We start from the raw sequence: 26,311 nt of genomic DNA, 5'->3' as shown, positions 1-26,311 counted from the left end.
CAAAGTCCTACGAAGACAGTCTTGGAAAACTGCATTTTAGGGGAAGTTCTCAGGCTGTCTCAGAGCAATGTCCTGATTTTGGCTTCCGAAATGTGCATTTATAGACAAAGATGACTACACACTCAGCTATCTGGTAGTTTAATCTCCTCGAAGCTTAGTGATGAAGATTTAGCTCTGCCTTCAACACTTTATGTCAAGGCATCTCTATGATAACCCGTCCTCTGATAGCCTATAAAACCGAGAAAAAATGTTCAACCTGCAACGTGTCAGGACAGAAACTGCAACTTCTGAAATAAAAATAAATGTACGTAGATGGGAAGGAGAAACCCGTCTATTGACACAGATCTCAGCTGGCAGCCTGCCATCGCTACAGGTACGGATAAAGCAGATTATCTACTATAGAAGGATGTGGAATATCTGTCTGGAGCCAGCGCTTTGTTGCATATGTCATGTATGTATGTTATGTACCACGTGGGTCTGTAAATTCATATAAGATATGTAAGCGATTGCTCCCTACTCATCCTTTCCATGATCTAAGACTTGGCCATACTCTACACGGTGCATTTCAGCTTTGTTGCCTGGTATGTTGGTTGGCCGGGAGCCTCCTAGCACACCCATATCTTTTGTTTGGGCTTGCATTAGCGCACCTCGAGTCACGTATTCCTGCTTACATAAACCATTATGAATATAATACTTTGACTTGTCGACATAAAAGTAGGACGGTAGGTCACTGAGGTAATGTACAAGCATGCTGAAAAATGACACCTGTTGACATTGCGAGGCTTCAAAACCTGTCTAATATCATCCGATCAGCCTTCTGTGTAACCGAATTTCAAGAAGTGCTCCTGGATAAAAATGCTATATGGGTACAGAGGCAGTAGTCTCACCTGGGCTCTGGTGTCTGTATGGGCCCCGAAGGGGCCCATACAGACACAATGGGCACAGGCGAGACTTCTGCCTCTGAGGAAACACCAGCATTAAAAAGAAAAAGCCACGAGTAGAAAAAAAGAGGACAAAATCCTATACAATCGCATTGAGATATATCAAAACTGATGCCAAGTGGAGGTGTCGTCCATAATAACCAATCAGACTCTGTCTCTTATTTTTCTAAGACTATTTTGAAAATAAAAGAAATATCCCAATGGGTTATCAGGAGAGACTACTTTACTTTCCCAGTGTAATACATTTTCCCCATTGGGCACTGACAACTTCATATTTTGTTACCAATAAACATCTGGACATTGCGGTCTGACAAAAAAATTAAAAAAAGATTTTTAGGAACAAGAAATTAAATTAAAATGTCGTACGTATCTATCTATAATCTATTTCCTATCAATCTATCTCATATCTATCTATCTATCTATCTATCTATCTATCTAACTATCTATCATCACCTATCTCTCATATCTGTCTTCTGTCTGTCTATCTACCTATTATCCATCCATTTATTCATCCATCTATTTTTTGTCTATCTATCCATCTATCTCATATCTATCTATCTATCTATCTATCCCATATCTATCTCATATCTATCTATCTATCTATCTAGATAAAGCAAATATGATGCAGCACTCCACAGATAGCAAAGAAGGTGGTTTTATTCCATCATGTGCATAGACAACGTTTCACCAGTCTCACACTGGCTTTTTCAAGTGTGAGACTGGTGAAACGTTGTCTATGCACATGATGGAATAAAACCACCTTCTTTGCTATCTGTGGAATGCTGCATCATATTTGCTTTATCTAGATTAAGGAACCGGAGGACCCAGGTTCCAGATATGCGGGCACCCCGAATTTCTTTTCTACTCTGGATTTTGGTTGTGCCGTTTTTATTTACATTGTATCTATCTATCTAGCCATCTATTCCATGTTAATACAAAGCAAGCAAAGTTTCTGCTGCCAATAAAGAAATCTCAAGCAACCAAATATAGACCACACAGGTAATACATTTATATATATATATATATATATATATATATATATATATATATATATAAACAAAAGAAGAAGGTCTGGCACGTTAGATGGTGGATAAAATAAGCTTCCTTTATTCACAAATTTTGACACGATTCACATACAGAAAAAGGCCTGACGCGTTTCACCTACGTTGAGGCTTAATCGTAGATTAAGCCTCAACGTAGGTGAAACGCATCAGACCTTTTTCTGTATGTCAATCGTGTCAAGATTTGTGAATAAAGGAAAGCTTATTTTATCCACCACCTAACGTGCCGGACCTTCTTCTTTTGTTGATTGGACTCTTGGCCGAGGGTGGTACCGGCCGGTCCCGGGCACAGGTGAGCTACCTGGATGTTCAGAAAGCGGACTCCCCAGCCTCCATTGCATATATGTATATATATATATATATATATATATATATATATATATATATATGTGTATGTATATATATATATATATATATATATATATATATATACATATATATATGTAAATGTGCATATAAGACAGTTTGGGTATACACTTAATCAATTAATGCATACATATAAAGATAGAGTACAGAGAAGATATAGAGCACTAATGATCCTATAATACATGTGCAAATAAAGTGTTAAGTGCAATAGTAAAATCATTAAACTTCAGAAAACTGCATATCAAAGCAGATAAAAATACATAAACTTGTCAATATAATAATTGATAATTAACATGTTTACAATAAATAATCATTGACTCTTGTGGGTTTGAGACATTTTGTCAATTTGTTAAGCGTGACATTGAGAATTTGAGAACCTCCCAAACTGAATATACACACAGGAATTTCACTAGAACAGAGACCCAGGCCCTCAATGATCTGATCCATGACCACAATTTGGTGATTAAGCCTGCTGACAAGGGCGGAGCCACTGTGGTCATGGATCGGAGTAAATACACTGAGGAGCCCGAGACACAATTGAAGGATTTATCTACATACTGGATCCTTTCTAAAGATCCCACACGAGAAATCTCAATAACTGTTGGATGCAAATATTTATTGAGAATATTGCATATTCATGAATTCATGAATATTGCGCATATAGCGCTAAATATTCACAATTACGAATATTTGCATTTTTTTTCACAGTACACATCAAAGTGATCATCCCTCCCTGCTTCCAGCTTGTGGTATAAACAAGGCTCCAATACTAGTTACTGTGTCAGACTAGCCGGCGGCCAAAAATTTGCATATTCAAATATTCCAATATGCAAATTTTTTTCACGCATATTGATCACTCCCTTCTTTTAGCTCTTTTATCACGCGATATTGTGCATGTGCATGCAAATGTTATGGTGCATGCAAATTTTATGGCGAATAGTAAAAAAAAAAGGCTGCGAATATGTGAATTTTGCGACTATATAACGAATATTCGTCCATATATTTGTGAAATATCGCAAATTCAAATATGGCCTATGCCGCTCAACACTAATCTCAATCAGAGTCAAGGATATGTTGGATTCTGCCCTTGACCAGGGCCTTATTGACAAAACATTACATGATTTTTTGCATGTTGAACATCCCATCACACCTGTTCTTTATGTCTTCTTGGGGAAAAGGCTTGAGGATTAAGATGTGGAAAGAGTTCGGAATTCGCAAAGAAGGAGGCAGATGAAGTTTGTATGACACAGGATTAATGCGATGCATAACCTTGTAAGGACCCAGGAAGCGAGGACCCAACTTGTAGATAGGGACCTTAAAATGGATATATTTGGCCGAGAGCCAGACCTTGCCACCAGGAGATTAAGTTGGAGGGGGTCTTCTCTTCTTATCTGCCTGAGACTTCATACGGGAGAAAGCGAGAACTAAAGAGCGCAGGGTCTCTTGACAGATGGTCATAAAATCCCATAATTGGTCATCAACAGCGGGCACTCCAGAAGAGGAAGGAAGAGGAGGATGAGGGTGACGGCCGTGGAATATGAAGAATGGTGACGTTTGTGTAGACTCAGAATCCTCGCGGGGTTGTAAGAGAACTCTGCCCAAGGTAAAAGGTTGACCCAATCGTCCTGTTGGACTGAAACAAAATGGCGAAGATAGTCTCCAAGGATTTCATTTACTCTGTCAACCTGGCTGTTGGTCTGGGGATGGTAGGCAGTAGAAAAGTCCAGTTTGATTTCAAGGCGTGAACAGAGGGCTTGGAGACAAACTGAACTCCTCGATCAGAGACAATGTGAGTCGGAAGGCCATGTAGGCGAAAGATATGCTGAAGGAAGTGATTTGCCTCTTCTGTTTGGATGTGGCGGAAGCATGAGGAGACCATATAGTGGCTGAATGACACAGCGTGGAGGTGTTGGCAACATGAGGAGAACATATAGTGGCTGAATGACACAGCGTGGAGGTGTTGGCAGCACGAGGATACCATATAGTGGCTGAATGACACAGCGTGGAGGTGTTGGCAGCATGAGGAGACCATATAGTAGCTTAATGACCCAGCTTGGATGTGGCTAAAGCATGAGGAGACCATATAGGGGGAGATTTATCAAAACCTGTGTGGAGGAAGAGCGGTGCAGTTGTCCATAGCAACCAATCAGATTGCTTCTTTCATTTCTTACAGGCCTCTTTCAATATGAAAGAAGCGATCTGATTAGTTTCCATAGGCAACAGCTCCACTCTTCCTCTACACAGGTTTTGATAAATCTCCCCCATAGTGGCTGAATGACACAGCGTGGAGGTGTTGGCAGCATGAGGAGACCATATAGTGGCTGAATGACACAGCGTGAAGGTGTTGGCAGCATGAGGAGACCATACAGTGGCTGAATGGATGGCTGAATGAGCTTGGATGTGGCTGAAGTATGGGGAGACCATATAGTGTCTGAATGGCACAGCCTGGAGTAGGCAGCAGCATGAGTAGACACTAGCGCTTCACAATCCCTAAGATTAAAAGACCAATTTAGAAATTTTAATTGAAGATTTAGGGTAGCTAGTGCTACCATAAAAAATATTTTAGGCCAAGACCCAGGCCCACCAGCATCAGTAAACCCTATATTGGCTGAATGACACAGCCTGGAGTCGGCTGAAGTATGAAGAGACCATATAGTGGCTGAATGGTACAGCGTGGAGTTGGCTGAAGCATGAGAAGAGACCATATAGTGGCTGAATGGCACAGCCTGGAGTTGGCGGCAGATGAGGAGACAATAGGACCTCACAATCTTTAAGAATAAAAGATTAATTTTGACATTTCCATTGAAGGTGTATGGTACCTAGTGCTACTATATATATATATATATATATATATATATATAGGTAATAGGCCCAGCAGCATCACTAAACCATGTAGTTGCTGAATGACACCGACTGGAGCTGGCTGAAGCATCAGTAAACCATATATTGGATGAATGGCACAGCCCGGGGGTGGCTGAAGCATCAGTAAAACATATTTTGGATGAACGGCACAGCCTGGAGGTGGCTGAAGCATGAGGATACCATATAGTGGCTGAATGAGACAGCCTGGAGGTGGCATCAGGAGTCCTAAAGTGATCCTAATGCAAGGAATTTCTGAAACTGGGGACCAGCACCTTAATTATGTTTTGCAGTATCCATGGCAGCACAATGAGAGAGCCTGCAGGTGGTAGCATCAGCATGAATAGACCATAGAGCAGCACAATTAGTGAGCCTGGAGATGGCAGCATCAGCATGAGGAGACCATATGGCGACACAATGACAGTGCCTGGAGGTGGTAGCATCAGCATGAGGAGACCATATGGTGGCACAATGACAGAGCGTGGAGGAGGTAGCATTAGCATGAGGAGACCATAGAGCAGCATAATGAGATAGCCTGGAGGTGGCAGCATCAGCATTAGGAGACCATATGGCGGCACAATGGCAGAGCCTGGAGGTGGTAGCATTAGCATGAGGAGACCATAGAGCAGCACAATGACAGAGCCTGGAGGTGATATCATTAGCATGAGGAGACCATAGAGCAGCACATTGACAGAGCATGGAGGTGGCAGCAGCAGCATGAGGGCCATGCCAACTGAGGGTTGAGTCTGAGGAACCCACCAACTGTTGACTGGGGGTATCGGATGTCACTTGGGATGAAGTGGATGACCGAGTAAACCTCACTTGGGATTAAGTGAATGACCGAGTGAAGAGATCAATCACAGCTGCTGGGTTGCTCGTCTCGACACGACTGCTAGCTGACACCGGGAGCTCAGACCTCTCGCTTCGACTCAGGCTGCCACACACCCCTACTCTGCTGCGACCTCTGCCTGCACCAGATGAATTTAGGCCTCTGCCACTCCTCTGTGCACGTCCTGGCACTACTCTGCCTGAGATACTTATTGCATCTATGAGGGGAGTACAATACGCTTCACTATGCTTAAAACAGTATTTGTGTAGAACAGCAGCTGGTGTGTACTATTGGCTGTCCTTTCACAGTATCTACTTATGAGGGCACCTATGAGGGCAGAAAAATGCACTACCGTAAGCTTCAAAAACTATTTGAGTAAAACACCATCCGGTGATTACTTTTGGCTGTGCTTTCACAGTATGTAGGCTCTTGACAGATTAACAAGCACAAAATAGTATACCACTTAGATGTAGGTATGTGGTATGCACTTATGATGGCAACAAAATGCGGTACAGTATGCTTCAAAAATTATTTGAGTAAAACCAGCAGATGATTTGTTGTGGAACAAAGAAAGAATTGCGCTGAAAAATTATTCCTGCCTCTTCTGCTAAGGTTTATGAAGTTGAGGCAGCTTGTTGAAATGTATGAGGCAACACACAGCGTTCTGCCCCTCTCTGTAATACTATGCTGGAGAAAGTGACTGGGAGGTTAATGTCTGCAGCTGCAGTAAAATTCCTTTTCAGTGAAATAAACACTGCTCTCCTTCCACGAGAACCCTGATGTAACTAGGATGTAAAATGCTGCTGGAATGAGTTTTACTGTGTAACACACACGCACACACACAGCGATGTCCGTCCTATCTGTATGCAGTGTAATGATTGATATGACGAGCCACAAAATGGCTGCCGATTATATAGGGCTGTGACATCACAGGGTTGACTGGCTGCTGATAGGCTATATCCTGCATGTTAATCAGGGTCATCCTGCCTACTTCCCTTCCCGCCTTCCCAGCGTTCCTTGCCCCATGTACTGACTTGTGGATCCGCCATTTTAGATGCCCTGGAGCCTGCACCACAGTAAATAGACTTTAATGAAGCGATTTGCGTGATAGAATCACAGCGATATTCGCCTTCGTTGCAAATCGAATATTTCATGAAATTCGTAACGAATTTGGGTTCATCAGCTTCGATTCGCTCATCTCTAACTCTCATATTTACCTATCTATCTACCTATCTATCTACACATCCAGTAGAGCAGCACTCCAAAAAATAGAAGAGTAGAGATGAGGTGCAAGCTGTATGGGAGCCCGGGTTAGAGGATCCACTTCACATAAATTTCCAAGAAGCAGCAGCACACAAACGAAATCGTGTCAAAAAGGTGAAGGTTTATTCCATGGAACCAGTGAACAAAGTTACGAGCAACGTTTCTGTGACCTCACGTCACCGTTATCAAGCTCAAGTGCAGAATCACATGTGGAAGTTTAAATACACTTCAATGTTACATCATTAATCAATCAAATACAAGGTAAACAAAGACATGTGCTAGTAGTATATAAAAGTGATAATACGGTATTATATCAAAATGCAATATAAATTCAATACTCGTGTTAGTGTTATACAAAGTGCATGTGTTAACAGTGTGGCAATATGCCCGAAAACAGTAATGTGACCATATAAGTTATATACAGTTATGTAGGCGCTTACCCGGCAGAGCTTCCTGGGATTGCACATGTGTGTAATGAAGCGTGGAAACCCGGAACTGCGCGGCCGGCCAATCGGAAGCGCGTACACCGGGAGATTCAGCCAATCAGGCATAAGATGCTGTGTGTACTGTGCGCATGCGCACCCCTGTTTGTTGGTGAACGGGGGCCATTTTAAAGAAGGGCAAAGCTGCCAGTCTTTTATTAAAAAATATATAGTGAAAATGTATGGGATAAGGTAAAGCTGGCGAGTGTTTTGTGTTCTTAAGCATGGGTATGTGCAGTGTGAGCTGGCATGGCTCCCCTAATATTGCCAAGCGGTATGTGGGTCACGGGTGACACCAGTCCACTGTCCATGAATGAACATGGAGAGTGTCCGGTGCGGCAAATTGGTGCACGGATCCCAACCATAGGTCGTTTCCACACCAGGTACCTACCACCTCTCACAGTCGCTGTATAGGGTATACTGCAACCCGGAGAACATTGTAATACACTATCGCCACTGCAAAAAAAATATAAGAAAAGCAAAACAACTGAAATAAAACAAAATGAAATAAAATGAAGGCCCATTTATATTATAATACTTGTGAAAATGCTTCAGAAGACGTGCTAAATCTTCCAGTAGCTCTGCTGGTGGCCATACAAATCTTTCAGTCCATCTGAAAAAAGGGAAAGAAAACAATATTAAAATCTATTCCACATAGGATTCATCAATTTAAGTATACATACACATAAGGTTAAGTCAAACCGAGTGGCTATGTTGGGAGAAGCCATCTGATCATTTTAGACGTAGTTTTGAATTCTACATTGAGGCCATGGGGTTTCATTGTATTCAGATTGAATATCCATCTGAGTTCACACCTTTTTAGGGACGTGATCCTATCGCCCCCTCTTTTGGGTGGTGGGATGTGGTCCAGAATCATAAACTTTAGGTCTTTTTCTTTGTGTTTGGCCTCAGTGAAATGTCTAGAGACTGGTAAATCTAACCTTTGTTTCCGAATCGAATACCGATGTTGGTTGAGACGAGTCTTCACATCAAGGCTCGTCTCCCCAACATATAATTTGTTGCATGGACACCATAAAATGTAAATTACGTAATCTGAATTGCAGTTTAAATAGTACCTAATTTCATATTCACGTTTCGTGTCAGGGTTAATAAACTTTGAACCTTTGTTCATATAGCTACAGTTGACACAGTTAAGACAAGGGAAACAACCTGTACTTTTTACCCCAATATATTTCTGTGTTTTTACAGTTGTGGCCACATCTGTTTTTATCAATCTATCCCTGAGATTTGGTGCCCGGCGAAATGACATTAGTGGAAACTCCACAAACTCAGGGATCTGAGGAAAACTCCCTTGCACCAAATGCCAGTGTTTCCTCACTATGGATGAGATGTTCTGTGAATGTTCACTGTACGTGGTAATGAAAGGTACACGGTTGTGTGTATTCTTCTTAGGGATAGCTGTCCGACTATCGGAATGTTTTTGTGGTCTAAATTCCATAACTCGTGCAGTCTGTTGGTCTACAAGTTTTCTAGGATATCGTCTCTCTAGAAAATCAGATCTCATCTTAGATAATGCTCTTTCCAATTTTATATCATCATCTGCAATACGCTCCGCTCTCAGCAATTGGCTGTAAGGCAGTGATCGGACCATGGCTCTCGAGTGTGCCCTATCAAATCTCAATAGTGTATTTGTATCTGTTGGTTTGTGGTAAAGATCTGTGGTGATTTTTCCTCCGCTGATGCCTACCCTTACATCTAAAAAGCTCACTGAGGTGGTAGAATGGGTGAGTGTGAATTTAATGTCAGCCTCAATGTCATTAAGAAATTCATGAAATGCTAGTAATTCATGATCAGTCCCTGTCCACAGGAGGAAGATATCATCTATGAACCGTACCCACAATCGCACATTGCGAAAGTGGGGTGATCCACAGATGTATTCCTCCTCCATGTGGGCCACAAAAATGTTGGCGTACGTTGGCGCCACGTTGCTACCCATAGCGGTCCCCTTCATTTGCATAAAAAACGTATAATTAAATGCAAAGTAGTTACACTTCAAGACTATCCTTAACAGAGAAACCACAAAGTCGATTTTTTCTGTGTCATAATCAGACAATATTAAAGTGGTCTCTACTGCACGTATGCCTTTTTCATGGTTAATTGAAGTGTAGAGACTTTTGACATCAAGTGTCACAAGAATTGTATGGTCAGGTACGATGATGTTATTGATTTTTTGCAAAAAGTCTGATGTATCTTTAACATACGATTTGGTGTTAATGGCATGACTACGTAATAATTTGTCTAAAAAGATGGAAATATGGGACGTGATTGACTCTCTGCCTGAGACAATCGGTCTCCCTGGTGGATTTAAACAGTCCTTATGGATTTTTGGCAGAAGATATAACATAGGTGTTACCGGAAAATCGATAATCAGGTACTTCATAAGATTATCATCTATCAATCCATCATCAAAACCTCTTGTGACAATTTGGTGTATGCGGGTAGCAATCTCTTTCCTAGGATCCCTGTCGAGTCGTTTGTATACATTAGTATCACTGAGTTGTTTCTCAGCTTCCTGGAGATATTTGAGCCTGTCCATGACCACCAAGGCACCACCTTTGTCCGCTGGTTTAATAACCAGACGGTGGTCATGGACAAGCTCATTAATAGCTTCCATTTCTTGATGTGTCATATTTGGATGACTCAACCGTTTCTCTTTTGCCATCAGTGCCCTGAGGTCGCGTGTCACACAATCCCCAAAGGCACTGATGGCATGTGGCTCAATAGGAGGCTGAAACTCACTGGTTAATCTCAAGTCAAAATCCTTCAGTGACATTGCGGGTGCAGTCCCAATCAAGGATGCATCAGGAATGCCACTTGCTGTCTTATTTGCCTGTGTAGAAAACCAAACCTTTAACTTAAATTTCTGTATAAACTGTAATACATCAATTTCTAGATCAAACCTGTTTGTGTATGCACCAGGACAAAAACTGAGACCTTTGGATAAGACATGTAATTGGGCATCAGTAAGGGTAACAGAGGAGATATTTACCACATTGTGTGTTGTCTTGATTATTTCCTCTGATTGCGACTGGTCGGCTGTGTCTTGGGAATGGATTTCATTTTGTTTTGATATCTTGTCTTTACGCCCTCTGTGATGGTTCCTGCCTCCCCGCCGGGGTCGCTTGTAGACAGTCCTGGGACCCCTAAAAAAGGTCCCTGAGAATTATTCTCTGGGTTCTGTTTAGAAGAAAAGTCATTATTATTAGGAGAGTCTTTTTGTTTCCTGTTTATATTGTATCGCCTAGAGGAAGAAAAATTATTATTAATCCATTGGTAAACTCTCATAGTAGCATAGTCCTGGGTGTCCCTAAACCACTTGTGTCGCTTAGTTTCTTCTAATGTGGATCTAATTTTGTCAGGAAAAACATGCTGTTTTTCCAGGAAGATGTTGCACTCATCATTAGTTAGGTTCTGTTTAACCGCTGCTTCCAGTTCAGCAATCTTTGTCCGGGTGTTGTCAAGATCCTTCTGTAAAAATTCTAATTGTAACAAAATTAATTCAAGTGAATATTGGTTAGTGATCTTCTCAAAGCAATACCTGTATTCAACTGTTAGAGTATGCACAGTCTTTTGGCTGTATTCTTAATCCTCTTTGTATACGTGAGGCTTTATAATATTCACGTAGGGTCATATAATGCAACTGTAGTGTTAAGGCTTTTTTAGTTTCAGTCTCAAAATTACGCTGTAGGTCAATCTTGGACGGTATAAAAAGAAAAGAAGCCTCTCCTTCTGTACTCCCCAGGATTCGGGTAACATCGTTTTCTGTATACTTAAAAACACTGGTCGTAGGTACAGTACTCACGTCTCCAGGTAAGGTTATAGTTGAAGGCAATCCTGATGCAATGCTGTGGAATAGATTTTAATATTGTTTTCTTTCCCTCTTTTTCAGATGGACTAAAAGATTTTTATGGCCACCAGCAGAGCTACTGGAAGATTTAGCACGTCTTTTGAAGCATTTTCACAAGTATTATAATATAAATGGGCCTTCATTTTATTTTATTTTGTTTTATTTCAGTTGTTTTGATTTTCTTATATTTTTTTTGCAGTGGCGATAGTGTATTACAATGTTCTCCGGGTTGCAGTATACCCTATACAGCGGCTGTGAGAGGTGGTAGGTACCTGGTGAGGAAACCGACCTATGGTTGGGATCCGTGCACCAATTTGCCGCACCAGACACTCTCCATGTTCATTCATGGACAGTAAACTGGTGTCACCCGTGACCCACATACCGCTTGGCAATATTAGGGGAGCCATGCCAGCTCACACTGCACATACCCATGCTTAAGAACACAAAACACTCGCCAGCTTTACCTTATCCCATACATTTTCACTATATATTTTTTAATAAAAGACTGGCAGCTTTGCCCTTCTTTAAAATGGCCCCCATTCACCAACAAACAGGGGTGCGCATGCGCACAGTACACACAGCACCTTATGCCTGATTGACTGAATCTCCCGGTGTACGGCGTTTCCGATTGGCCGGCCGCGCAGTTTCGGGTTTCCACGCTTCATTACACACATGTGCAATCCCAGGAAGCTCTGCCGGGTAAGCGCCTACATAACTGTATATAACTTATATGGTCACATTACTGTTTTCGGGCATATTGCCACACTGTTAACACGTGCACTTTGTATAGCACTAACACAAGTATTGAATTTATATTGCATTTAGATATAATGCCGTATTATTACTTATATATACTACTAGCACATGTCTTTGTTTACCTTGTATTTGATTGATTAATGATGTAACACTGAAGTGTATTTAAACTTCCACATGTGATTCTGCACTTGAGCTTGATAACGGTGACGTGAGGTCACAGAAACGTTGCTCGCAACTTTGTTCACTGGTTCTATGGAATAAACCTTCACCTTTTTGACACGATTTTGTTTGTGTGCTGCTGCTTCTTGGAAATTTATACCTATCTATCTATCACCTATCTCTCATATCTATATTCTGTCTGTATTTTTATCAATTATCCATCCATCTATCTCATATCTATCTATTCATCTAGCAAAGCATAACAGCAGCACTCCGGTTTAGATGAAAGCGTGTCAGGCTTTATTCATCAGATGGCATCTGATGAATAAAGCCTGACACGCTTTCATCTAAACCGGAGTGCTGCTGTTTTGCTTTGCTGGCTGTTTGTGGGGGCTCTTGACCTGGGCCCGACCAGCTTGCACCCGTGGACACCCCTGGGAGTGCGGTCCTTTTTGTTGAACTCTTATCTATTCATCTATCTATCTAACTATCTATCCCTCTCATATCTATCTACCTCATATCTATCTATCTATCTATCTGTGGTGTCCCGGTACTGTACGTGTGCTGTACCTTGTGTAATGAGTCCCCAAAGTCAGAGTTCTTCTGTACTGATAGGAAGCTCTTAGTGGGATAACCCCTAGTTGCCTCTTCCTTCTTTAATTTTATGTATATATTTTATATATTGTTTAGTGTAAATGTTGCTTCCAGGACCTTAGGTCACATGATTAATAATTGTATTGTTCAGCTAAGGTTAAAGACCTTTCAGGTCATGTGCTTGTGTCACGTGTTGTACCACAATGCTTTGTATTAGGACTGACAGGTCTGGGGGACCAATAATCTTGAAGCCTGCCCCTTTAGATATAAGGGCGCTGTTACCCAATGATCTCTTTCTTTCCTCTCTTGGGTTCCGGACTAGCAGAGAGAGAGAGAAGCTCCGTGTATACCTTCAAGACAAATCTAGGCCTGAAGCCTGCTAACTTCAGCCGAATACAAAACCGTGAGTTCAATCTAACTCAATCCTAATCCTACGTGACTGCTGGACCTAAACTATACCCCTAAATCCAGTGGAACAGCGTAAAGCAAATCCTTCAAGGTTATTCCCTATAAGGTCCCAACCAAACCTGTGAGGAGCCCAAAGTCCGGTCCTCTGTAAAGACTGTTACTATGTTTAACCTGCATAAAATCTGCAGTAAAGTTATCTTCCGTTTACTAAAACTCCGGTTGTGGACAATCCTTTATTCCTCCCTATCGTTCCTGGGACGGGTGGCGGTAGGATACATATACAGAGAGGAACCCGCACCCTGGCGTCACGACAGTTAAGGGTTAATCCAACACCCTTTCATCACTGCACAGCTACACCCTACCTACCCTACACCCCCAAGCTACCACATATCCATCTATCTATCCCTCTCATATCTATTTATCTATCTATCTAAAATCTATCTATCTATCTCATATCTATCTATCTATCTATTTACACCCAGGGCTGTATCTATAACAAGGGGGTATCCTCTACGTTTAGAGGAAAGAAGGTTTCTACACCAGCACAGACGAGGATTCTTTACTGTAAGAGCAGTGAGACTGTGGAATTCTCTCCCAGAGGAGGTGGTCATGGTTAACTCTGAAAAAAGGGGCCTGGATGCATTTTTGGAGAATAATAACATCGCTGGTTACGTATACTAGATATATAGGGACAGAAGGTTGATTTATTCTGATGCCATATTTGGAGTCGGGAAGGAATTTTTACCTCTAATATAAGGTTATTTTGCCGTCCTCTCGATCAACTCAGTAGAGACTCATTAGGGTTATAGGTTGAACTTGATGGACTCTGGTCTTTTTTCACCCTTATGAACTATTGTCATGAGGAGCGGGGCCGCGCGTGCCGGGACAGCACAGACGGGGAACGGGTCTGGTAAGCGAGTCGGGATGCGCATCGCGAGCGGGCGCGTCCCGCATCGCGAATCGCATCCCGGCTGGGAACATTATCGCAGCGCACCCGGTCGGCAGGTCTGACCGGGGCGCTGTGAATAGGAGAACGCTATGAGCGCTCCGGGGAGGAGCGGGGACCCGGAGCGCTCGGCGTAACAGTACCCCTTGGGTCTCCCCCTCTTTTTGGAACCTGAGAATTTGAGGATAAGATTCTTGTCCAGGATGTTGTCCTCAGGTTCCCATGACCTCTCCTCTGGGCCGCAATTCTCCCAATCAACCAAAAACTTTTTTTTACCTCTGACCGTCTTGGATGCCAGAATTTCTTTCACCGAAAAAACGTCAGAGGACCCGGAAACTGGAGTGGGAGAAACACCTTTGGGAGAGAAGCGGTTAAGGATGAGTGGTTTAAGGAGAGAGACATGGAAAGCATTGGGAATACGGAGAGAAGGAGGAAGAAGGAGTTTGTAAGAGACAGGGTTGATTTGGCACTTGATTTTGAAAGGACCAAGATAACGTGGTCCCAGTTTATAACTGGGGACACGAAAGCGGACATACTTGGCGGAGAGCCATACTTTGTCTCCGGGAGAAAAAATGGGGGGGAATTCTTCTTTTCCTATCGGCATGTTTTTTCATCCGGGATGAGGCCTGTAATAGAGAATTTTGAGTCTCTTTCCATATGGTGGAGAAGTCCCGAGTCACCTCATCAACAGCGGGCAAACCAGAGGGCATGGGAGTGGGAAGGGGGGGAAGGGGGTGACGGCCGTACACCACGAAGAATGGGGATTTAGCGGAAGATTCAGAGACTCTGAAATTGTACGAGAATTCGGCCCATGGTAGAAGATCTGCCCAGTCATCCTGGCGGGAGGAAACAAAATGTCGCAAATAGTCACCCAGAACCTCATTAATTCTTTCTACTTGCCCATTGGATTGGGGATGATAAGAAGACGAGAAATGTTATTTGATTTTGAGTTGATTACAGAGGGCCCTCCAGAATTTAGACACAAATTGAACGCCTCTATCCGAGACGATATGCGTAGGCAGCCCGTGAAGGCGAAAAATGTGTATAAAAAATTGTTTCGCCAACTGAGGCGCAGAAGGAAAACCTGGAAGAGGGATAAAATGTGCCATCTTAGAGAATCGATCAACGATCACCCAAATAACTGTGTTGCCATGGGATAAAGGTAAGTCAGTAATAAAGTCCATACCAATCTGAGACCATGGTCGTTCAGGAACAGGCAGAGGATGGAGGAGACCAGCAGGCTTCTGGCGAGGGGTCTTGTCCCGGGCACAGACTGTACAAGCCCGCACGAAATCAACAACATCAGCTTCCAGGGTAGGCCACCAATAAAATTGAGAGATGAGCTGGATGGATTTTTTGATGCCAGCATGGCCTGCGAGGTGTGAGGAGTGTCTCCACTTGAGAATCCTGAGGCGCTGGCGTGGAGAGACGAAGGTCTTCCCTGGAGGAGTTTGTCTGATGGAAGCTGGAGAAGTGGAGATCAGACAGTCCGGAGGAATAATGTGTTGCGGGGAAGCTTCCACTTCAGAGGCATCCGATGAACGAGAGAGGGCGTCAGCCCTAATGTTCTTGTCAGCAGGGCGAAAATTAATTTCAAAGTTAAAACGGGAAAAGAACAACGACCACCTAGCCTGGCGAGGGTTCAGCCGTTGGGCAGACTAAAGATAAGAGAGATTCTTGTGATCAGTGTATATAATAACTGGATATTTGGATCCCTCCAGCAGGTGCCTCCATTCCTCAAGTGACAATTTTATGGCCAGTAGTTCTCGATCACCAATGGAGTAGTTTTTCTCCGCCGGAGAGAAGGTCCTAGAAAAGAAACCACAAGTAACAGCATGTCCGGAAGAATTTTTTTGTAGGGGTCCAGCTCCCACCGAGGAGGCGTCTACCTCCAGCGAGAAGGGCTTAGATGGATCAGGTCTGGAGAGTACGGGAGCAGAAGAAAAGGCAGTCTTGAGATGATTGAATGCGTCTTCCGCTTGAGGAGGCCAGGACTTAGGGTTGGCGTTTTTCTTGGTTAGGGCCACGATAGGAGCCACAATAGTGGAAAAGTGCGGAATAAATTGTCTGTAATAATTGACAAACCCCAAAAAATGTTGGATAGCACGGAGTCCGGAGGGGCGTGGCCAATCCAATACGGCTGATAGTTTATCTGGGTCCATTTGTATCCTAGGAAGGGAAGCAAGTATAGCAAGTATCCTAGGAAGGGAAGAGATTGACATTCAAAGAGACATTTTTCCATTTTGGCATACAATTGATTGTCCCGAAGTCTCTGAAGAACCATGCGGACATGCTGTTCTTCTAGGTTAGCAGAAAAAATCTAAATATCGTCTAGGTAAACCACAACACAGGTATATAGAAGATCAAGAAAAATGTCATTTACAAAGTCTTGGAAGACGGCAGGGGCGTTGCAAAGCCCAAAGGGCATAACCAGATATTCAAAGTGTCCATCTCTGGTGTTAAATGCGGTCTTCCACTCGTCCCCCTCCCTGATGCGGATGAGATTATATGCACCTCTTAAGTCCAGCTTGGTAAAGATGTGGGCGCCTCGTAGGCGATCAAAGAGTTCCGAGATAAGAGGTAGGGGATAGCGGTTTTTTACAGAGATTTTATTAAGTCCGCGGTAATCAATGCAAGGGCGTAAGGAGCCGTCTTTTTTGGAAACGAAAAAAAATCCAGCTCCGGCAGGGGAGGAAGACTTGCGGATAAACCCCTTTTTTAAATTCTCTTGGATGTACTCCAACATGGCTTGTGTTTCCGGAGCAGACAGAGGATAGATTCTGCCCCGGGGTGGAGTAGTACCAGGGAGGAGGTCAATAGGACAGTCATAAGGCCTGTGAGGAGGCAAAGTCTCTGCTTGTTTTTTGCAAAAAACATCAGCATAATCCAGATAGGCCTTGGGGAGACCACATATCGGAGGAACCACAGGGTCTTGACTGACAGTACAGGGAGCAGGCTTAAGACAGTCCTTGTGGCAAGAAGTACCCCAGTTCTTGATTTCCCCGGTGGTCCAATCGAGGGTTGGGGAATGGCGTTGAAGCCACGGTAGTCCAAGAAGAATTTCTGAAGTGCAGTTAGAGAGGACCAGAAATTAAATTTTTTCGTGATGGGGTCCGATGCACATTAAGAGGGGTTCCGTGCGGTAACGCACAGTACAGTTCAATCTTTCATTATTAACAGAGGCGATGTAGAGGGGTCTGGCGAGACTGGTCACCGGGATGTGGAACCTGTTGATGAAAGAGGCCAAAATAAAATTTCCTGCAGATCCGGAATCCAAGAAGGCCATAGCTGAGAAGGAGAAGGTAGAAGAAGAAATCCGCACAGGCACAGTAAGACGTGGAGAAGCAGAGTTCACATCAAGAGCTGTCTCAGCTTTGTGCGGAATCGGAGTGCGTCTTTCCTGACGTGGAGGTTGGATAGGACAATCCTTCAAGAAATTTTCGGTACTGGCACAGTACAGGCAAAGGTTCTCCATGCGGCGTTGTGTCCTCTCTTGAGATGTCAAGCGAGACCGGTCAACTTGCATAGCCTCCACGGCGGAAGGCACAGGAACAGATTGCAGTGGACCAGAGGAGAGAGGAGCCGGGGAGAGAAACCGCCTCGTGCGAACAAAGTCCATATCCTGGCGGAGCTCCTGACGCCTTTCGGAAAAACGCATGTCAAACGCATGTCAAGATGAATAAGTTCATGCAGGTTAGTAGGGATTTCTCGTGCGGCCAGCACATCTTTGATGTTACTGGATAGGCCTTTTTTAAAGGTCGCGCAGAGGGCCTCGTTATTCCAGGACAATTCGGAGGCGAATGTACGGAATTGGATTGCGTACTCGCCAACAGAAGAATTACCCTGGACCAGGTTCAGCAGGGCAGTCTCGGCAGAAGAGGCTCGGGCAGGTTCCTCGAAGACATTTCGAATCTCCGTGAAGAAAGAGTGTACAGAGGCAGTGACAGGATCATTGCGGTCCCAGAGCGGTGTGGCCCATGACAGGGCTTTCCCAGACAGAAGGCTGACTACGAAAGCCACCTTTGACCTTTCAGTTGGAAACTGGTCCGACATCATCTCCAAATGCAGGGAACATTGTGAAAGAAAACCAGGGCAAAATTTAGAATCCCCATCAAATTTGTCCGGCAAAGATAAACGGAGGCTGGATGCGGCCACTCGCTGCGGAGGAGGTGCAGGAGCTGGCGGAGGAGATGATTGTTGAAGTTGTGGTAGTAGCTGCTGTAGCATCACGGTCAGTTGAGACAGCTGGTGGCCTTGTTGCGCTATCTGTTGCGACTGCTGGGCAACCACCTTGGTGAGGTCAGCGACAACTGGCAGCAGGACCTCAGCGGGATCCATGGCCGGATCTACTGTCACGATTCGGCTGGCTGGAGGTGGATCCTCTGTGCCAGAGAGGGATTGGCGTGGACCATGTCGGTGGACCGGTTCTAAGTTGCTACTGGTATTCACCAGAGCCCGCCGCAAAGCGGGATGGTCTTGCAGTGGCGGTAGCAACCAGGTCGTATCCACTGGCAACGGCTCAACCTCTCTGACTGCTGAGATAAGCGCGGTAAAAGGGAGTAGACAAGAGCAAGGTCGGACGTAGCAGAAGGTCAGGGCAGGCAGCAAGGATTGTAGTCAGGGGCAACGGCAGGAGGTCTGGAACACAGGCTAGGAACACACAAGGAAACGCTTTCACTGGCACAATGGCAACAAGATCCGGCAAGGGAGTGCAGGGGAAGTGAGGTATAAGTAGGGAAGTGCACAGGTGAAGGCACTGATTAAAACTTCATGCGCCAATCAGTGGCGCACCGGCCCTTTAAATCGCAAAGACCCGGCGCGCGCGCCCTAAGGAGCGGGGCCGCGCGCGCCGGGACAGCACAGACGGGGAACGGGTCTGGTAAGCGAGTCGGGATGCGCATCGCGAGCGGGCTCGTCCCGCATCGCGAATCGCATCCCGGCTGGGAACATTATCGCAGCGCACCCGGTCGGCAGGTCTGACCGGGGCGCTGCGAAAAGGAGAACGCTGTGAGCGCTCCGGGGAGGAGCGGGGACCCGGAGCGCTCGGCGTAACAACGATGTAACTATCAATCTATCTGTTTATCGCCTATCTATCTCATATCTATCTATCTATCTCATATCTATTTATCTATCTCATATCTATCTATCTATCTATCTTAGGATAGCTAGAGCAGGAAAGCAGCACTCCAGGGTAAAAAAAAATGGCTGGGTGAGCCAGCTGAAACGTTGCCTAACACGTCTTTTGAATAAATCACCTTTTTTTTGCTGACACCTGGTGTGCCACTGTCTATTTAATTTTTCTATCTATCTATCTATAACACAAAAAAGGATAAGTTGTCCAGCACATGCTGATACCAAGCTATTGCATGGACCCGGCATACAGGAGGAACACTGCTAGGCTAAATATAAACAGAAGAATACAGCAGCAAACTGCGAGCACAAAGATACAAAACATGAAATGCTATATGAAAAATGAAAAATTGAGGTGCTTTGCTCACTATTTGGACAAATAGTTTGGACCATCCCACTGGGATAAGGTGACCTCATTGGGACGGACCCTACACTGTGAATGTGCCTCTGTGCAATCACTTACCAGGCTTGTAAGGTATGAGACATCCAGTACCTTAGGGTCTGTCCTAATGAGGTCACCTTATCGTGGTGGAATGGTCCAAACTATTTGTCCAAATGGTGAGTGAAGCACCTCAATTTTTTATTTTTCATTGTAGCAATATAGCATCTTTCTTTCTTTTCATCTATTTCATATATATCTAATATCTATCTATCTTTCTTTCCATCTTTTTCATATATATCTAATATCTATCTATCTATCTATCTATCTATTTTCCATCTATTTAATATCTATCTAATATCTATCTGCCTATCTATCTATATATATCTATCTTTCTTTCTTTCCATGTAGTTCATGTATATCTAATATCTATCTATAGAAAAAAGTCCAGATTGAGCAGCACCTCCGTATAAACATGTAGTTTGGTGCAAATCAGCAAAAAGAAAAAGCCCAGGTCAAGGGCCCACAGCTATCCATAAAAAAAGAAGGTTGGCTGCAGCACACAAAAAGTAAAGTTTCACGTGGTTTTATTTGCTTTGGAATGGAATAAAACCACTTGAAACTTTACTTTTTGTGTGCTGCAGCCAACCTTCTTTTTTTTGTGGATATCTATCTATCTATCCATCTATTTCATATATATCTAATATCTTTCTTTCTTTCTTTCTTTCTTTCCATCTATTTCATATATATCTAATATCTATCTATCTATCTATCTATATTTCCATCTAGTTCATATATATCTCATATCTATCTATCTATATTTCCATCTATTTCATATATATCTAATATCTATCTATCAATCTATATTTCCATCTATTTCATATATATCTAATATCTATCTATCTATATTTCCATCTATTTCATATATATCTAATATCTGTCTATCTTTCTTTCTTTCTTTCTTTCCATCTATTTCATATATATCTAATATCTATCTATCTTTCTTTCCATCTATTTCATATATATCTAATATCTATCTATCTATCTATCTATCTATCTATCTATCTTTCTTTCTTTCCATCTATTTCATATATATCTAATATCTATCTATCTATCTATCTATGTATCTATCTTTCTTTCTTTCCATCTATTTCATATATATCTTTCTTTCTTTCCATCTATCTATTTCATATATATATCTTTCTTTCTATCTATCCCTTTCATATCTATTTATCTATGCTTGACAATGACAACTTGAGGTTGCCGAAATGTAGCACCGTTTGGAGTGAATAAAGATCACTTTGCTCACGACCTGGAGTGCCATTGCTCTTTCCATTGATATTCCCAAGGATCCCTGAGGATTAACAGCAGCAGGCACCCGTTGACCATTGGAGTGCTGCTTTCTTTGCTTTATCTATTTATTTGTTTATCTATCTATTTAGCCATCAATTTCTTATCCATCTATTTATCCATCCATTAATCTGTTTCATATACATCTATCTGTCTATCTCCTATCTATCTATTAATTATCCATTAATCTATTTTATATCTATCTATCTGTCTAGCCATCTATTTCATACTGTATCTATGTTTCTCTATATCTATTTATATATCCATTAATCTATTTCATATCTATTTATTTATTAATTATCTATCTATTAATTATCTATTAATCTATTTCATATCTATCTACTGTATCTATCTATCTATTTCTTTGTCTATCATGGATATCTATCTTTATATCTATGCATCACTTTTCGATCTATCTATCTCTCCATCTATCTCTCCATCTATCTATCTCTCCATCTATACTATCTATCTCTCCATCTAGCTATCTATCTCTCCATCTATCTATCTCATATCTATCTATCTCTCCATCTATCTATCTCATATCTATCTATCTCATATCTATCTATCTATCTATCTATATCCAATAATATATCTCTAGATTCTCTAGAAGAAGCAGTCATTCCACAATACTGCCGTTCTCCTTTAGAAATACATCTTCTGAATATGCACACATAGCATTCTAGCTCGCTGTGGTTGGAGAACATGACCCTCCTCTATATGGGGGATTAGAAGAACAGTCCTCTTCTAGTGACATGAAGATTTCTGTCCCTATAATGTAAGGCGAGACGGATACCCGATCTTTTAATTACAATCTAGCTTTTGCCGAGCGCAGGACATATTGGGAGATGTGAAGGAGCAGATGATAAAAACACATTACGGGCTCTGTAGCCTCTATTGTAATTGGCCGTAGTCATTGAACAAATGTATATTTTATTACTTATTACCTATTCAGGCAACCGCTAATCGCAACAAACCGCCGCACTTGGCAGCCACATGACAGTAATTATTGGAAGCGCAGCCAGCTCTGTTTTCCTTCTTTTTACAACACAAGGTCTTATGTGGGTTCTTTTCTGAATTGCTTCCAGTGAAAATAATCACTTTGTGCTCATACAAGTAGCTGTTGTGAGCTAAAGAGAATATGGCCTGAACTGTGAGCTGATTTATGTAGCCTTCAGCTTGGCCTGAAAAATGGAGACCCCCTCCCTCCCCCTACTGCCATTATAAGCTATTATTTACTGATTACTGTGCCGCACCACATGGCAGGGGGGCAATTACCCGTCCGCACTTATTTATGGGTAAATTGTCCCTATGAGCTCTGTGGGAAGATGGGGGGGTCTATTTTTGTGATTTTGCTATACAAAATGCGGTGAGAACATACACATAATACACATAATGCCCATTAAAAACTGTCCCTCTCCCATCACTTTATCATTAGTGGAGATCCAACCTCTAGGACTCCACTAATCCTCAGAATTAGGGACTGCGGTACTGATGTTGTCGTGTATCCCCTTCACTCTTTGTCCTACACAGTAGTGCCCCACTGAAGCCAGGGAGTACTGATGTGTAGGAAAAATGACCCACTTAATTGTCAGGATTGGTGAGGGTCCCAGATGTCAGAGAAACATCAATCATAAATGATTTGCTATCATATTTGCTATTGATTTGCTTTATATTATATTACTATACCGTTTTTTAAATGTTTTCGATAAAATGAAAAAATAAGTGATATTCACCTACCCTGATCCCCCAACACCTGCTATTCTGATGGCTCCCAGTCCCTGTTCTTCAGAAAATACGCTGATTTGCCAAACATTGGCTGCCACAGTGTTCCAATGTGGTCAGTGACTGGCTAAGTGGGTAGCTCTTGCTGGAATGATATATCCCCAGAGCCAGGAAGAAGCAATGATGAGTGGGGACCAGGAGCAATCGAAACCGCTACTGCAGGGGATCAGGGGAGGTGAGTATCACAATTCTTTAATTTATTTTTTAAGGTCACCCCCAGCCATACTGCATATAAAAATGTTTTATCCCTAAACAACACCTTTTTAAGATAAGGTATTTTTTTTTAACACAACAATTTCTTATTCTCCTTATTTCAAGGGGTTGGACCACAGCTGGGTTGTTTACATGTACCAACACATGACTTCCTTTCCATGACTTATCTGGCCAATTACAGCACAGCATGTATTCCTCTGCTATGCCATCACATAGTGTCAATGAAAATGCTGCAAACTGAACAGACTAGCACTGTTCTGGGGAATTATTTACACGATACATTACTATAGGTAACATGTTGAGGGAGAAGGCTTAACTGATGCAATGGGTTTGCAAGGTAGCATGTGAACCGAAATATAAGAACCAACAGCAGTAGCAATGAAGAAGTTACACTAAGCACTGCTGCTGAGAAGCTAAAGGGGCAGGGGGGGGGGGGGGGAGCCGAGATACTACAGTAGATACACTGGTATTTACACAAGGGGAAAGCTTTCCTGAGCTTTATATGGGTGATGAGAAACGAAATGTAAGCCTTTATTTATCTTTTCGGAACAATGATCACCTTGAGCAGGTGGCTCAGCTTGCAGATACACAGCCCATCCCACTTTCTGTGCTTTGTCTTGCTTTTTCTAGAGACAGAATTCTCTTAACAACAGGCAGTGAACACCAGATTGCAGAGAAGGGAAACACCTTGTAGCCAATACTTTGGAGCTGTTTTTTTCTGGGGTAAAATATAATTTTTGGTAACTAAATTAGCATTACTTGACATCCATTGATTTGAATGTATGACCATATTATATGTGGTTAAGTCAGCTAGAGAGGTAGAAACTCTTTGCCTTGACTCTCCTCGTATAGCTTCTATGACATTCATATACTGTAAGATGGCCTGTTACACTTTACTGTATTATTAAACTACTGATCAGAAAAAAAAATTGCTGATAAAACTTAGATTTTTCTGATGTTTTCCCACTAGGGACTTGAACTTGTTACAGTCCAATGGCTTATATAATAAATGTAAATACTTCTGAATTGCAATGTATCATGCTTGTCAGTGTCACACCTAATTGGCTTGCAGACCAAAGGCAATCTCCATTGTCAATCTGGCAGCTTCCATGGCCACCCAAGGAGAATAGAGTGAAAGATAAGTCCTTCTCCTTCCACCTATGCACATCCATGAAGCCTGGGTGACTTTGTAACTAAATGAGAGCCCCTCAGCTATGAAACATGGCCGCTGCAGCGTAGCTTTTTTGGGTCTAGCTACAAAAATAAGAGGCAAGGAGAACAAAGTCATAAAACAAGAAGTGTTCATTGATTCAAGTAGTAACACATGACATACGGACCCTACATTTCAAAGGGTTATATCAGGTTAGATACTCCTGATAGAACCTCACACATTATATCTCTAGTCCCCAATAGACCTTCTTAAATCACATAGGGATCAGGTTCGTGGTTCCTGCTGGGGGGACAACAGTGTATATCCATATGGTGGCATAAAGCTTTCTTTATATGTCACTTCCTTGTGGTAATTGGATTATGATGATAAGGAGCGTGTATATCTTACCTCTCACTGAACCTCTATTCATCTGTACTCTACGAAAAACAGCAGTTACCCGTTTTCACGCCAAGTACGATAAACTGTGCCGGGAGATAACTTTACATGGAACTAAAATCCTTTGTCCTCTGTATAATCCATTTGTGTGGCAGATTACGTTGTTTATACAGCTACATTTATCTTAACCCTTTATGGGGGTCATATTTTTTTTTTTTTACAGATTATGTCAAACAAGTCACAGTGTCACATATCTTTTATAGGAACCAGATATCCTGACTCTCTTCTATTGGATCAGCTGTGGAAAATCGACAACAAAGACATTTGGTATTACAAAAATGTATTAAAAACCCAATTCTGTGTCCTTCCTTTTTATATGATTTTACAAGCAGTAGAAAACTGTAGGTATCCAGTTTGATACCATGAGTACCCTTTGAGGTAGGTTCCTGGTGATGCCATCTCTATCACATAAAGGAATGATCACTGACTAAACACTGCCATGTTCATAACTTTTCGCAATGCTCTCCATAGTTCATAGCTCAAAACATTTTGGGTTCCTGGAGTCTTGGGCTTTCATTTTTATTTCAGTAAGACCATGATACCATGGCCATCTAGATAATACATTCAACATTAGAAGAAGGTCATCAACCAATATCCCTAATGATAAACCTAGTCCAAAACAAATCCTTCAACAAGTGATTCTTAGTGTATATGACTTAAAGGGGTATTCTGGGATCTAAGCTTTTATCCCCTATCCAGAGGATGTCTGACAGCGGGGGGCCCACCGTTGGGACCCCCTGCGATCTCCCTGCAGCACCCGCATTGTATGCGTAGTTGCGTCTCCAGTGTCGGAAACTTCCGGGTTTTTGAGACTGGAGACATGACGTAACATCACGCCCCCCCCCCTGATGTCACGCCACACCCCCTCCATTCATGTCTATGGGAGGGGGCGTAACTGCTGTTAGGCCACCTCCCATAGACATGAATGGAGGGGACGTGACGTGACTTCACAGGGGAGAGCGTGACGTTATGACACGTCGCCAGTCTTGGAAACCAGGAAGTTTGCATCACTGGAGACGCAGCCCTGCATACAATGCAAGTGCTGCAGGGAGCTTAGATCCTGGAATATGCCTTTAAGTGGGTATTCCTTTCTATAATACACCCCTTAGCCACTATCGTGGATAAGTGTTTGATCTCAGCGGGTCCAACCATTGGGATCCACCATGATCTCAAAAATAGTATTTAACTCTCCTGTTGAAATTAAGCACCAGTTATGTGTACACCGCCAGTGCATTATTGTCTCTGGGAGCTGCCAGAGATAGCTAAGTGTTATGTCCAATGACCCTATTCTTGAAATGTTCCTCATTTGTGCAGACCCC

General features: G+C 42.7%; 1 long non-coding RNA gene across 1 annotated transcript in view; it reads right to left on the bottom strand.

The window, feature by feature from the left end:
* Window positions 1-8,302: 8,302 nt before the first annotated feature.
* The window catches only part of LOC130300804 (uncharacterized), a 52,269-nt gene continuing 34,260 nt past the window's right edge, over window positions 8,303-26,311 (bottom strand). Inside the window, exons 2-3 of the long non-coding RNA XR_008851629.1 lie at window positions 10,812-10,999; window positions 8,303-8,414 (exon numbers count right to left, since the gene is read on the bottom strand). This is a non-coding gene — a long non-coding RNA (uncharacterized LOC130300804). The remainder of the gene's footprint in view (window positions 8,415-10,811; window positions 11,000-26,311) is intronic.

This window comes from Hyla sarda, chromosome 1 (genome assembly GCF_029499605.1).
Source record: "Hyla sarda isolate aHylSar1 chromosome 1, aHylSar1.hap1, whole genome shotgun sequence".
Taxonomy (NCBI): Eukaryota; Metazoa; Chordata; class Amphibia; order Anura; family Hylidae; genus Hyla; species Hyla sarda.
Note: the sequence above shows the minus strand (reverse complement) of the source record. Positions and strands in the feature narration are given on the sequence as shown.